This window comes from Octodon degus, unplaced genomic scaffold (assembly GCF_000260255.1).
Source record: "Octodon degus isolate 3935 unplaced genomic scaffold, OctDeg1.0 scaffold00276, whole genome shotgun sequence".
Lineage (NCBI taxonomy): Eukaryota > Metazoa > Chordata > Mammalia > Rodentia > Octodontidae > Octodon > Octodon degus.
The window spans coordinates 1,837,448-1,852,404 of record NW_004524852.1 but is presented as its reverse complement, the minus strand read 5'-3'; the positions used below and the strand labels follow the sequence as shown (position 1 = coordinate 1,852,404).

The window sequence follows — 14,957 nt, the reverse complement described above, 5'->3', positions numbered from 1 at the left end:
AAATCCAAAGCCAGCCCAGGCAATTTAGCAAGACAGTCTCAAAATTTTAAAAATAAAATAGAAAGGGAAGCCAGGGATATAGCTTAGTGGCACAGCACCTTAATATCAGCACACGGGCCTAAGTTTGAGTCTCGGTAACACACACACACACACACACACACACACACATCTTAGTGTTAGTCAGTATATATATATATCTTAGTGCTACCAGGGTTCAGTCCCTTGTATCATTAAAAAAAATTTAACTGAACAACCACCAACTGAATATACATATTTTATTTATTATTATTATTTTTTTTTTTTTGCGGAACCAGGGATTGAACTCTGGCCCTTGTACTTGCCAGACAAGTGCTTATTCTACTGAGCCATCTCCCCAGCCCATACGTGTATTTTATTGAAATCTAATTCAAACAAACTTCTAAAACAATTATGAGACAACTGGGGAAATGTAAATGCTAAAAATTGGACATCAGCTGATAATTGTTGAAGTAGGATTGTAAATAAATGGAAAATTATTACATAATGTGCACATTATTATTTTCTGTGTTTGTTTTTGTTAATTTTTAAATTTTTCTCTATTGTTAGATGATCAAATTTGTCTATGGACATAAATGGTTCATGTGAGGGACGGCATGTTTTTGCTTGTTTTTATTTTGTTTGCAGTACTAGGGATTGAACCCAGGCTTTTGTAATAAGCTATATCCCGAACCCTTTAAAAAATTGTTTCATTTGAAGACAGAGTCTTGCTAAGTTACTAAATTGCCCAGATGGGTTTAAACTTGGGATCCTCTTGGCCTCAGCCTCCCACAATGCTGAGATTGCAAGTGAGCATCAACATGCTCAGTTAAAAAGTTTTAAAACTATTTTAAAATTGATTTTGGCATATTTTTAAAGTAACGTGTGGTATAAGAAACATATCTGAAGGCCAGTGAGATAGCTCAGTGGACTACACACCCGCTTAGGTTACCATAGGGGCCAGAGTTCGATCCCTGTCACCACATGCTGCACTGGCCCTGCCCCTAGGCACGCTGAGCCAGTGACCAAGTCAGGGTGTAGTGATGCACACCTGTAATCCCAGAGCTGGGGAGGCTCAAAACAGGAGGATCACTATGAGTTCGAGCTGCACAGTGAGACCCTGCACAAAAAAAAAAAAAAAAAAAAAAAAAAAGAAAGGAAAAAGAAAAAAATAAGAAAAAACATTTGGTCTTTTCCCTTGATTCTTAGCCCAAAGTTTCTGTTATGCTTTCAACCCTCAAATCTCCCCAGCCATATGTTGAAGGCTTGGTCGCAGCTGATGGTGCTATTGGTGGAGCCATTAGGAAGGAGGGTACAGGGGAAGTGAGTTAGCTCCTCAGGGCTTGCCCCTAGAAGGAGTTATTGGAAGCCTTCACCTGCTCTTTTTTTATATTCCTACTTTGTCAATGCCATGAAATGAGTGGCTTTGCTCTGATAGATGCTTTCTGCCATGATATTCTCTAAAGTAACACAGCCAGCCAACCACAGAATTGCTCCAAAATTATGTGCCAAAACAACATACTCCTTATATGTTGTTTATCTCAGGTATTTTGTCATAGTATGGAAAGCCAACTAACAGAAATCTGAAACTGAGAACTGGTGTCATTGCTGAGACTGGTACTGTCATTCATAAGCCTTTGAAGTTGATTTGAGGGAAGAATTTGAAAAAGTTTATAGAAGTAACCTAGAGAAAACTTCAAACTGTTGTCAGCAGATCTGAATGGGCAATTCTGATGGCACTCTGAAGACCAGAATGCAGAAAGAAATGAGGACAGTGAAGGCTGTGATCATGAAACAGTTTCAGATGGAAATAAAGACTTAGTTGAAAATTAGAATGCAGGCTAATCATGGAACATTCTAGTAAATAACTTGTCTGCACTTTGTCAATGCCCCAAGACTTTGTGGGAAATTGTGATTTTAAAGTGATAGACTTTTAAGTGGTGGCAGAAAATTTAAGGCTGCATAGCATTCAGGAAGCAGCATGGGTATTACTAGCTTCTTTTAGCTAGATACTGTATGTAGTGAGAATAAAGAGCAAAAAGCAAAGAGGAAATATTTGAAAAACTTGCCTTTTGTCCAGAAGAGGAGCACATTTAAAGTTCCATCTACAGCCAGGTGTAGTGGTACTTACCTGTAATCCCAGAAATTGGGAAGCTAAGGCTAAGGGATTGCTGAAAGTTCAAGGTTGTCCTTGAACTCACTAGCTAGCCTAGGCTGGCCTCCATCATGATATCAGAGGAAAGTCTAGGTAGAATCAGAATCCTTGCAAGAAAACTCTGACAGAGCAATTCATGAAGCTATGATAGTGAAACTACAGCTGCCATGGATATTTTGGGAAATTACAGATGCCAAGAATATAGAACTACTGCTAAAGGAAATAGCTGGCAGTGAACAGAATCAGTCCAAGAGAATGACCATGTGAGCTGCAGCCACCCAAGATACAGGGGCAGAGGAACACAAACCCTTGGTGGCCCAAATATTACCACATTGTTCCCTGGATGCCAGACATGGTGCTACAAGAGCTAATGTATATCCTGCTCAGTTTTGGTACAACATCTCCATCTCTATGTCCTTATTCCTTCCTTTTGAAATAGGAATATCAACCCTCTATCACTATATCTTGAAAATATTTAACTTTATTTGATTTTTTTAGGAGTCAACTGCTAAGAGTTTGCCCTGAGTCTCAGAGACTTTGGACTTGAACTTTTGAGCAAGGACAGAACTGTTAAGACTGTGGGATTCATGAACATGAACTCCATGCATTTTGTGTTATGAGATGAACATGAGCCTTTGGGAGTCCAGGGTGGAATGCTATGGCTTGGATCTTAACTTTCTCCCAAAGGCTCATGTGTTGAAGGCTTAGTCACCAGCCTGTGGCACTACTGGGGTGTGGTGAAACTTTAGGAGAAAGGCTAGTTCAGTGTAAGAAATTTAGGTTACTAGGGGCAGGTCCTTGATGAACATATTAGAACCCTGCCCCCTCCCTCCTCTTTTTCTGCTTCCTGGCCACCATGGAGTGAGAAGCTTTCTTTACCATGTGCTCCCCCGTGGTGTTTCTGCCTTGCCACAGGCCAAAGCAAAAGATCCAGCCAACCACAAACCAAAAACCTTTGAAACCATGAGCCAAAATAAACCTTTCTTCCTTTAAGTTGATTTTATCAGATATTTTGTCATAGCATGGGAAAACTGACTAACAAAGATTCTAAAACCTTTGAAATTTCCTGAGCCATAGAAAAAATTTGTTATTCATACAAACTTACCCCTTTAACCACATCTGATTTTTTTTTTAAAATTTTATTTGTGTGTGTGTGTGTGTGTGTGTGTGTGTGGCCAGCTCAGCCCACCAGGGGGCGGGGCTGGCTGGCATGTGGTGCTGGGGGATTGAACCGCGGTCCCTGTGCTTTGCTAAGCTTGTTCTAAGTAGGTGCTTTAGACCACTGAGCCATCTCACCAGCCCCCACATCTGATTTTGTATTAATGAGATGACTCTTGGTGGGCTCTTAGAAAATTTTAGGATGGGAGCAGGTTGCCAGAGGAACCAACTGGTTAGAGGAACAGGAACTTTCAACACACCCTTTCTTTTCCTCCCTAGATCTGGGGAAAAGAGAAGGACTAATGGCTGATTCAATCAGTAAAGGTCAATTATTTAATCAACCATGTCTAAGTAATAGAACCTTCATAAAAGCCCCTAAGCTTCTGCCACAGCAACCACTGCTATCCTATGGCCATGGCCCTCTGCTATCCTATGGCCGTGGGCCTCAACAAGGGCCACACGGTGACTAAGAATGTGAGTAAACTGAGGCACAACTGTCACTGCAGACACCTCACCAAACACCCCAAGTTCGTGTGGGACATAATCCGGGAGGTGTGCGGCTTCGCACCCTACGAGCTGTGTGCCATGGAGCTGCTCAAGGTCTCCATGGACAAGCGTGCCCTCAGTTCATCAAGAAAAGGGCGGGGACACATCCGCACCATGAGGAAGCAAGAGGAGCTGAGCAATGTGCTGGCCACCATGAGGAAGGCAGCTGCCAAGAAGGACTGAACCCCTCTAGAATAAAAGCTTTGTAGAAAGTTAAAATAATAATAATAATAATAATAATAATAATAATAGCCCCTAAACAAGGAGTTTTGGAGAGCTTCTAGGTTGAACATATTGAGGTGCTAGAAAGAATGGGATGCCCAAAGAGGGTATGGGAGCTATGTGCCTCTACCCTACATATCTCTTTCATATGACTATGTTTGGGTTGTATCTTTTATAGTTGAGAAGTAATAAGTAACATATATTTCTGAATTCTGTGAGTCCTTTTAAGTTAGCAAAGTTGGGATGAGGAGAGGAAGCAGATGGTGGACTTCTGATTTTGTAGTTACTGGGCTGAAATGTGAATTTTTTTTTTTTTTTCAGTACCAGGGACTGAACTCAGGACCTTGCACTTGCCAGGCAGGCACTTATGCCGCTGAGCTATCTCCCCATTATGGACTGAAATGTAGATGGCCCAGGTACCCTGCTGACATCTGTAGTGAGGCCAGTATCATAGGAACTGAGATGCTGAAAGATTAGGGCAAACACAGTGTTTATCTGCCTTTTGCCATCTTATATGTACTCCATTGTTCTAAGATTGTTCACTGTGAAACTGTCCATCGTGGCCTGAAAATGTTAGTAAAAGTGATGTTCCCATTTAAAAAAAAAAATGTTGAACAGCCGGCCAGATAGCTCGGTGGACTAAAGTGACTGCTTAGGCAGAGCTCAGGGACCAGGGTTCAATCCTCGACACCACAAGCTGTGCTGGCCCCACCCCAGGGGGCACACTGAGCTGACAATTGAGACTGGGTGTGGTGGTGTGTGCCTATAATCTGAGCACTTGGGAAGCTGAAAAAATGAGGATCACTACAAGTCCAATCTACATAGTGAGACCCTGTACTAAATACATTTAAAAAAAACCCTGAATGTTTGAAAAAAAAATTGAACTGCTGGAGAACCTCGTTGGTATCAGAGAACTGACTGGTATCAGAAAACATTTCATGCAGGGTCAAAGAGATAATATATAGTGCAAAGATTATTCACTACTTTCTCTTAACCTCTACTTAATAACTTTATATTTATTTATTTATTTATATATATTTTTTGTGGAACTGGGGATTGAACTCAGGTCCTTGAGCTTGCCAGGGAAGCGCTTATTCCACTGAGCCATCTCCCTGGCCCTACTTAATAACTTTATTACAAATATAGTAATTCTAGGTGCCAAGATGAATGGCATGTATTCTTGTCTTTTAGTAACTCCTCATATACTAGAACAGGCATTTTGACATGTAAACCAATAAATAAAATATAAGGTTATATGCAGAAGTATGTACAAAGTATACTAATTATGAAACTATATGATCTATAAAAGAACAGCAGCCCAGGCATTGTGGCATACACCTGCAATCTCAGCACTAAGGAGGCTGAGGCAGTAGGACTGCTGCAAGTTCAAGGCTAACCTGGGCTACATTATGAGTTCAAGACCGGCACAACCTACATAGCAACACCGTCTCAAAAATCTAAAGTGGAGACAGAGGGCCATGACTCTGACTTGCTTGGTATCCAGAGGGTGGCTTTTTGGGACCCATGTGAGCCAATGGCATCATGCCTGCAGTGGCTGAGGCTGATGGCACAACTTTTCTGAATGCCCTTCATCGAAGAAGGAAGGTGAAAACCACATCCCAGAGAGGTATAAAGACTATCTCCCAGTTGATGCTTGGGACTTGCTTCATTGCTCTTAAAGTACCATTGCAAAAGAATTTTGAAGTGAATCTTTCTTCAGAAGAACACTCTTTTTCTTATGGATCTTTTCAACAAAATTCAAGAGAAAATGAAGAGCTTGGACTGATTATTGATTTAACATATCCTCAGTGCTATTTAAATGAGAGGATTTGCCAAAAACTATTATTTAAAATTTTTTATAGGGCTGGTGAGATGGCTCAGTGGTCTAAAGCACCTACTTAGAACAAGCTTAGCAAAGCCCAGGGACCACGGTTCAATCCCCCAGCACCACATGCCAGCCAGCCTGCCCCCTGGTGGGCTGAGCTGGCCACACACACACACACATACACACACACATAAATTAAAAAAAAATTAAAAAAAAATAAATAAATAAAAATTTTTATAGATGGCATCAAGTGCCTAGTGATGGCACTATTTTTAAATTCAAGTGTGCTGTTAATAAATTTTTGAAAGAAAATAAAGATAATGACAAATTTATTGGTGTTCATTGTACCCATGGTTTAAACAGGACTGGGTACCTCATCTGCAGATATTTGATTGATGTAGATGGTGTGAGGCCAGATGATGCAATTAAATTATTCAATAGGTGCTGAGGACATTGCATGGAAAGGTAAAACTACACTGAAGATCTTCAGAATGGTCCTATCAGAAAGAACTAGAATTTCAGTGTATCCAGTTCAAGTGGTGTTGAAGACTCTTTGGAACTGGTCCACAACAATAACAAGTCTGTTAACCATGGATCAAGGTATAACCTGAAAAATCCCCCCATTTCTCAGCATTTTCATACCCAAACCCAGAACAGGCAACAATCAGTCAGAAAATTTTCACAAACTCAAAATGTTTACCAGAGTGGCCATGTCCCTCCTCCTGGCCCTGCTGGAGAGGACTATGCACAAAGGAGATACTTTTGGAATATGAATCCAAATGACAGCCAAGCAGCTCAGAATAAGAGATGGTATCCTGATGGTTATCAGAGACTATCTTCTCCGGCCTGTTGGAGACAGAAGTGATACAGGCCTGTCCTGGAAATCTACCTGGTGATCCCAGCTGGGCTGAAGACTGCTGGAGGGACTTTCAGTAAAAATCAAGTCAAATTACTTTCAGGTCAACAAGGTTTTGAAAAATGTATTGCTCCTTTATATGTGTTCAAGCTTAAAGAAAAGTTATGATAATATTGCCTCTTTGCTTATAAATTCACATTAACTATAGCAATGCAAAAAATTGGTAATTCCATTTAAATTTTTGCACAGGAAGATATTTTAGATCTGTTAAAGTATTAACTTCCCTTACAAATATTTTTTTTAAAATCGTATCCTTTTTTCTATGTATTTCCTTGGGATTAGACTTCCAGTATGCTTTTTTAAGAGTTTTTGTTATGTTTGTTGATCCAGTCACTAAGGATATCTTTTTTTCCCCTAATTGTTCAAATTTCTACTACACTCTATCTAGAAAGACAGTTTCTTTACAATCTAGTCACTATATGTATTTTAATATTTTTGTGATTTTTTTTCTTATTTAGTTCTGATATTTTGGTATTCCTTTCTTTGGCAGTAGGTACTGGGATTTAACCAACTTCCTTGTACTGAACTGCCTGATGTGCCATCAAATATAAAGATGGACAAAGATGTTAGGGATTAATGATGTTATTTGGGCAAGAAAGACAAAGTGTTGGTTAATTAAATAATTATCCTGATAATTTGATCACAAGATAAAGAGCACCAAAGGGGTTGAACCATCCAGAAAACTTGAAAACTTTTATAGATTTATAGACATTGCTCAATGAATGGAATACTATGACTACAAATTGTCTGGAATATCTAGGAAGACTGTTATTACTCTTTTTCTTTTAGTCTTTGTGCAAGATTTATTAAATGTTTCCTCACAGCAGCCTCAATTTTCAGATACTGCTTCCAGGAACACCCTGTTATGTGGTAGGGACCACCTGGGGCATGGCAGGTGGCTCTGGTATCCCACCCTTCTGCTCTGAGATGGGAGTGGTGAGCAGGATCTCATCTTTGGGTTCCACAGTGCTCACACAGTCAGGCAGAGGCTTCTTGGGGCCAATCTTACCACTGAATTCCAGGGTAGCATGATCTTTACTTTGATATCCAGCACACCCTGTTTGAGCAGCACATGGCTCACAGCAGTGTCAACACAGTAGTTGACAGGGTTCCCACTGTGGATCATCAAGCCATCCACTAACTTTATGGACTTAGCCCTCTGTCCTCAGAGTTTCCCAGATACCATGACTTCACAGCCCCTGGCTCCACTCTCCATGATGAACCGCAGCACACCACAGCAGGCTCTCCACAAAGCAAGCCCTCCTAAGAGTTTGTAACACAGAGACTCTGCATGAGCAATGGCACAGAGACCTCTTGTTGCCACCTTTTCAGCATAAAGCTCTACACTACCCTCAGGGAAGGAAGCCAAACCTCTTCTGAACAACAGCAGTCAACTCTTGGATCCTCCAGCCGTTCTCACCAAGAACATTCTGTATCCTGGTGGCTAAAATAATGATTTCTGTCCTGGTGGGTGTAACTCAGACTTCAATGCCAGAATAGCCATCTTCAGCCAGCTCCCTAGTGAGGAACTCATTCAATTCAGCTTTGAGGATGCCATCAGTGACAAACTTCCAACAAACTTCCTCTTCTTAGAAATCTGTACTGCCATCTTTCTGCTGCATGCCTCCAAAAGGAAAGGTTATTCCTCTTTTGAACATAACTCTGGGACCTTTCTCCAGTTGTATCTTACACTGCAGTGGTACTTTACCTCAGGAATACACAGGTAGATCACATGAGAGGATGTTAATTATTTTTAGTTTCAGAGAAAGGAGACATCTTTGCTTGCTTGACAAAGTATCTGAATATCAACACATACTAAGCCTCAATGACTATTTGAGGAATGCTTCAGCAAATCAGACTCAATTTTAAAGCCTCATGATTTTGAGGATTTGTATCATAGAATGTCTGATACTATATATAATAGTTGTTTTATATGTGAACAATGTGTGGAACCTGACCTTAAGGAATTATTGTATCTCAACTGTTCTCCTTGCCTGAATCTAATTGTCATGTTGCTCTGCTTCATCAAAATAATAGCTCATAAAGTTTTTCTCTGCTTGCCACATTTCAGAGAGATATAGAAGTCCTTAGGTTACAAGCATACTCTGGTAAAATTGCTCCCCTAGAGAAATAGTAAGACCTTACAGTGGAAGACATGCAAGCTAAACAACTATGTGGCAAAATAAAACAAAACAAAACAAAACAAAACAAAAAAACAAAACAAAACAAAACAAAACAAAAACAAAGAAAGCATAGGTGCACACAGGAATCTACTAGTACCCTAGTTGTAAAGAATGGCTTGGCAAAGTGGTGCATACCTGTAATCCCAGCACTTGGTAGGCTGAGGCAGGAGGATCATAAGTTTTAATCCTATGGGGACTAAGTAGATCCTGTCTCAAAAAAGGCAGAGGAAGTAGCTCAATAAAAAAGCTCTGGGCCGGGGAGATGGCTCAGTGGAGTAAGCACTTCCCTGGCAGGCGCAAGGACCTGAGTTCAATCCCCGGTTCCACAAAAAAAAAAAGCTCTGGGTTCAATGCCCACTACTGCAGAAAAGACTTGCAAGCCACTTCAGAGGAGGACACTTATATTAGTACCATCATATGTGCTCTGTCACCTTCAAAAGTGACAGTCCTTTTCTTAAAAAGGACCTGACATTTAAAAAAACTCAAAGTGAAGCAGAGGAAGAACTACAACAAACTACACCTACCTAATAGATTAGATAACAACATACATCATGTGTTGATATGTAAGCTATAAGGAGCAAAGGTTATGGCTGAAATGGGAGAAGTTAGGAGGAACCAAACCACTAAGGAAACTATGTGGTATTCTAGGAGTCTAAAATTTAGGTGATGTGAAGCCACCAATGGTGTTTCTGTTATTTTACAGCAGTTACATGAGCCAGTTGTTGTGGTGCATGCCTGTAATCCCAGCACTCAGGAGGCTGAGGCAGGATTGTTGCGAGTTCAAGACCAGCTTGGTGGGCCACCAAGATAACTCAGCAGACTAAGTGCCTGCTTTGGCAAGTGCAGGGACCAGGGTTTACTCTCCAGTTCCACATGCCATGCTGGCCCCGTCCTCCAGGGCTCCAGCAACAGAGTCCAGGCATGGTGGTACAGACTGTAATCTCAGTGCTGGGGAGGCTGAAAATAGGAGGACCACTATGAGTCTGAGCTGTGTAGTGAGACCCTGTACCAAATATATAAAATGGAAAAAAAAATAAAAAAGACCAGTTGGGCTACAAAGTGAGCTCAAGGCCAGCCTGAACTACATAGTGAGACCCTGTCTCAAAAAGACTTAAAAAAATAAAAAAAAAAAAAAAAAGCAATCAGGGTCAACCAGATAGCTCAGTGGACTAAAGCAACTGTTTAGGCAGAGCACAGTGACTGGATTTCAATCCCCAGTGTGCCATGCTGGCCCTGCCCCCAGCGTGTGTTGAGACAGCTTGACTGAGACTGAGACTGGCGTGGTGGGGTGCTCCTGTAATCCCAGTTCTTGGGAGGCTGAAAACAGGAGAATCACTATTAGTCCAATCTACATAGTGAGGCCCTGTAGATCCTATCCTAAATACAAAAAAAAAGTATACATGATAATTATTTATGCATATTTTGGCATAAACATGGCTTCAAAGTCTTCAAAGAAATAAAGTAGATGAAAGGTCAGAAAACTACTGATTCAACAATCCAAATGGGAAGTTATCATTGACATAAACTGCAAAGATCAACAACCTCCAATTTATTTTAACAAATGCTCACAGTTTGCCAAGACTGTGTGGGCTGAAGACAAAGCTCATATCTTAGAAAAACTTATAATCAAACACAAAGGTGGGTACACTCCAGACTACAGGTAGAATTGGACTCACAGCCTATTTGTGTAAATAAAGTGGCAGAGACTGCATGGCCAGCAAAGCCTAAAATATTTATGGCCTGCTACTGTCTGAATGTTTATGTTCCCAAATTCATATGTTAAAACTTAACCCTTGATACCACAGTATTAACATATGGGACCTAGGAGGAGATTAGGATGAGATTGAGGCCTCATAAAAGAGGTTTGAGGGATCCTTTCTGTACTACTTTGAGGGATCTTTTCTGTTCCACTAAGCTACATTGCCAGCCTCAGTTGCTAAATTGCCTAGACTGGGCTTTCTGCCCTGTGAGCATACAGGAGGGTACCATCCTACATGTAAATATCCCCCAACTATACAATGAATCTACTGATGCCTTGGTCTTGGGCTTATCAGGATTCAGAACTGTGATCAATACATTTCTGTTATTCATAAAGTGTCCAGCATAAGCTATTTTATTATAGTAGCATAAACAGATTAAAACTACCAGTAAGAATATAAATGGCCCAATTACTTGGATGAACGATCTGGCAGTTCCTCAAAATTCTAAACAGTAGCCAAGCATGATCATGCACTCCTGTAATCCTAGCCCTCTGGGAAGCTGAGGTAGGAAGATTGCAGTTTTGAGCCCAGTCTAGGCAATTTAGCAACTGAGGCTGGCAATGTAGCTTAGTGGTACAGTGCTTGCTTAGCATGAATGAGGTCCTCATTGTACATAAATAGGTTAAAAAAAAAACTGGGCAGAGTCATGCATGCCTTTCCAGCCATTGGGAAGGCTGAGGCAGGAGGATCACTTGAGCCAGGAAGTTCAAGATCATCCTGGGGAACACAGATGCCATTTCAAAATAAAACAACAGCAAAAAAGGGTTGGGCATGTATCTTAGAAGTAAAGTCCCTGTCTAAGCATGCAATGAAGCTCTGGATTCAATCTCCTGCACAGAAAGGAAAAAAAAAAAAAAAAGAAGTTAAACATAGAAATATCATTTGACCCAGTGGTTCCACACCTACATATTTAACCAAGAGAAATGAAAATATATGCCATATAAAAATTAGCATATCAGTTGGGTGTGTTGATGTACAACTGTATTTCTAGCACCAAAGAGATTAAGGCAAGAGGATTGTAAATTCAGTGCTAGCCCAGGCTTAATTAATGAGTTCAGGGCTAGTGTAAACTACAAACGAGACCTGTTTTTTGTTTGTTGTTTTTTTAAAGGTTGGGCATACTGGCACACACCTGTAATCCCAGCACCCAGGAGGCTGAGGCAGGAGGATCACTTGGAGTTTGAAGCCATTCTGGACTACATAGTGAGTTCAAGGCCAGTCTGAACTGCAGTGAAACCCTGTCTCAAAAAGACTAAAAAAGAGGGGCCAGTGAGATAGCTCAGTGATCTGAAGTGCCTGCTTAGGCAAGCTGAGGCAAAGCACAGTGACTGGTTCCATCCCCAGCACCACACGCCAACCAGCCCCACCCCCAGAGCAGGCTGAGATGGCCATGTGCGTGCGTGCACACACACACACACACACACACACACACACACACACACAGACCAAAAAAGAAAACCCCCCTCAAACAAAAAAAGTTCCAAATTTTGGTAGTAATGATCACAAAATTCTGTGAATTTATTAAAAACCACTGAACTGCATATTTCAAAGGGTGAATTCTATAGTGTATAAAGTTTATCTTAATAAAACTGTTATTTAAAAAGTAGATGGGGGACTGGGGTGATAGTTCAGTAGAATAAGTGCTTGCCTGGCAAGTGCAAGGGCTTTAGTTCAATCCCTGGTTCCACAAAAAAAAAAAAAAAAAAAGTAGATGGGACATTTTATATTTCCTTTTGAAAACAACAAAAAATACATATTTCTTTTTATTTGTAGGGTCTTTATTTTTGTGGGTTTGTGATCTTTTATAATCTTCTATGAATTTCCTTCAGATTTTTTTTTTTTTTTTTTTTGGTGGAACCAGGGATTAAACTCAGGCCTTCCGCTTGCCAGGGAAGCGCTTATTCCACTAAGCCATCTCCTTGGCCCTTCCTTCAGATTTTTTTAAATCAGGCACAGTTTTGAGAATTTTGTGATCATTACTACCAAAATTTGGAACTTTTTTTGTTTGAGGGCAGTTTTCTTTTTTGGTCTTGTGTGTGTGTGTGTGTGTGTGTGTGGCCAGCTCAGCCTGCTCTGGGGGTGCAGCTCGTGTGGCATGTGGTGCTGAGAATTGAACCAGTCACTGCACTTTGCCTCAGCTTGCCTAAGCAGGCACCTTTAGATCACTGAGCTATCTCACTTTCATAGACATTTCCTGGATAGATCTTTACAAGGAGTGGCATAAATATCACATGTGAAGGGAATATGACTGGTTCAGAAAATGAAGCTACACACGATCAAGCAGATTTGATCTTGAAATTCCTACTCTAGGGCCAGGGAGATGGCTCAGCAAAATAAACACTTGCCTGGCAAGCACAAGGGCCTGAGTTCAATCCCCAGTTCTGAAAGAAAAAAAAAATCCTACTCTAATAATTTTATCAGTATTACCACTTTATTATGTTTCACATACATTAAAGGAATAGAGAAGACTATTCTTGTTCTTTCATAAAGTATTTGTTAAATCCTTCTATGTTCCTTATACTCTGTTGAAAGCTGATATACAGAGGCAGGCATGGTGGTGCATGCCTCTAATCCCAGCACTCGGGAGGCTGAGGCAGGAGGATCATTGTAGTTCAAGACCAGCCTGGGCTACAATGTGAGCTCAAGGCCAGCCTGAACTGAATAGCAAGACCTTATCTCAAAAAGACAAAAAAAAAAAAAAAAAAGCTGATATATATATAGTATGAGTAAGACTGATATTGTCCCTGTCCTTAAGGGTAGATGCAGACAAGTAACAAGAAAATCGCAAACATAGATATAATCATCGATAAATGCAATTTATATGTTGATTTTATATGTATTGAAATCACAGATGTTCCAGATAGACTATCATATACTAAGTCCCAGAGGCAAAAGAGACAACTATCTATGAAAATAATTTAAAAACAGTATATTAGTCATTTTTCCATCACTGGCACAAAATACCTGAGACCCACAATTTAAGGAGGTTCATTTTGGCTCACAGGTTTCAAGAAGTTAAAAGATCTATTAGAAAGCTACTATAGTAATTCAATAGGAAACTATGATGGCCTGAGCTAGGCTGGAGGTAAAGAAATTCAAGATATTTTATTTTTTTAATATTAATTTTATTGAGAAGTAGCAATGAGACAGTTTCAAAACAGGTTGGTAGGATAGTTACAATAATTAATACACTGCACATTGTTGTCTTTGTAGTAGTTGTTCATAATGCAAGATGCAGACATGATATCTTGTCTAAACACTATTAGTTCAAAACTTTCTTCTCATTGAACCAAGCGAAAGTAGCTTATATCTATGCTAACTATTTTGCATATACAGATATATATTTTTTTCACTACAAAATGGACCTTCATTTATATCCCCCTTTTTTGTTTACTTTTGTCAGAGATGGGTATTCCATTGCCATTCATATATTGTAGGTGTGTGAATTCAGCAAAGTAATCCAATATAGTCCAGCAGTCTATAATAGTAGTGGGTTATCTGCATGACTGGCAATGTCATAAGTTGTTGACTTGAGTCTTTTACAGCTCAGCATATTAATATGGCTTTACTTTTTATAGCTCGTTTTTATACCTTCCTGCTGAATGGTTAAAATCAAGATAAAGCAAGACCTATATAACAAAAAATGTAACTATTGTATCTGACAAGTTCAGTCAAATTATCTCAGGATTTGCCCTGAGAAAACTGTAGTGTTTCTACTTCAAACCCTGTAGTGCAGTTTGTAGATCTTTTGTCAGTGTCAACCATGTGGATGAGTCACGGCCGTTGCTTGACCAATTTGCTCTCTGTGAAAGCCTGAGAGAATGTTTTCTCTACATCAAGATATTTCAGAGAGCCACAACTAACATGATTTAGTGAAGGACTATATATACAAAGGAATTAAAATAAAAAATGATTCCTAAAGCCAGTGATACAGCTTACTGGTAATGTGCTTGCCAAGATGTGCAGGGCCCTGTGTTCAATCTCCAGCAAAGAGAAGGAAGGGAAAGAAAGAGGAGGGGAGGAGAAGGGAAATGAGAGGAACAATATACTTTTATAAAAGAATAAATGGGATACTAATTTAAATATAGTGGGCAGAAAAGTCTCCTCTGAGGCTACATTTATTTATTTTTATTTATTTTTTCTTGATGAATAAGTTTATTGGTCTTTATCTGAAAAA

The 14,957-nt window shown here is 40.0% G+C and overlaps 1 protein-coding gene and 2 pseudogenes across 1 annotated transcript in view; 1 reads left to right on the top strand and 2 right to left on the bottom strand.

Moving 5' to 3' along the window:
• Window positions 1–14,957, bottom strand: part of Rnf212b (ring finger protein 212B) — a 60,985-nt gene that overhangs the window by 29,866 nt on the left and 16,162 nt on the right. The gene's annotated exons all lie outside the window — the stretch shown is intronic.
• LOC101570800 lies at window positions 5,282–6,974 on the top strand (annotated as a pseudogene).
• On the bottom strand, window positions 7,701–8,359 carry LOC101570396 (annotated as a pseudogene).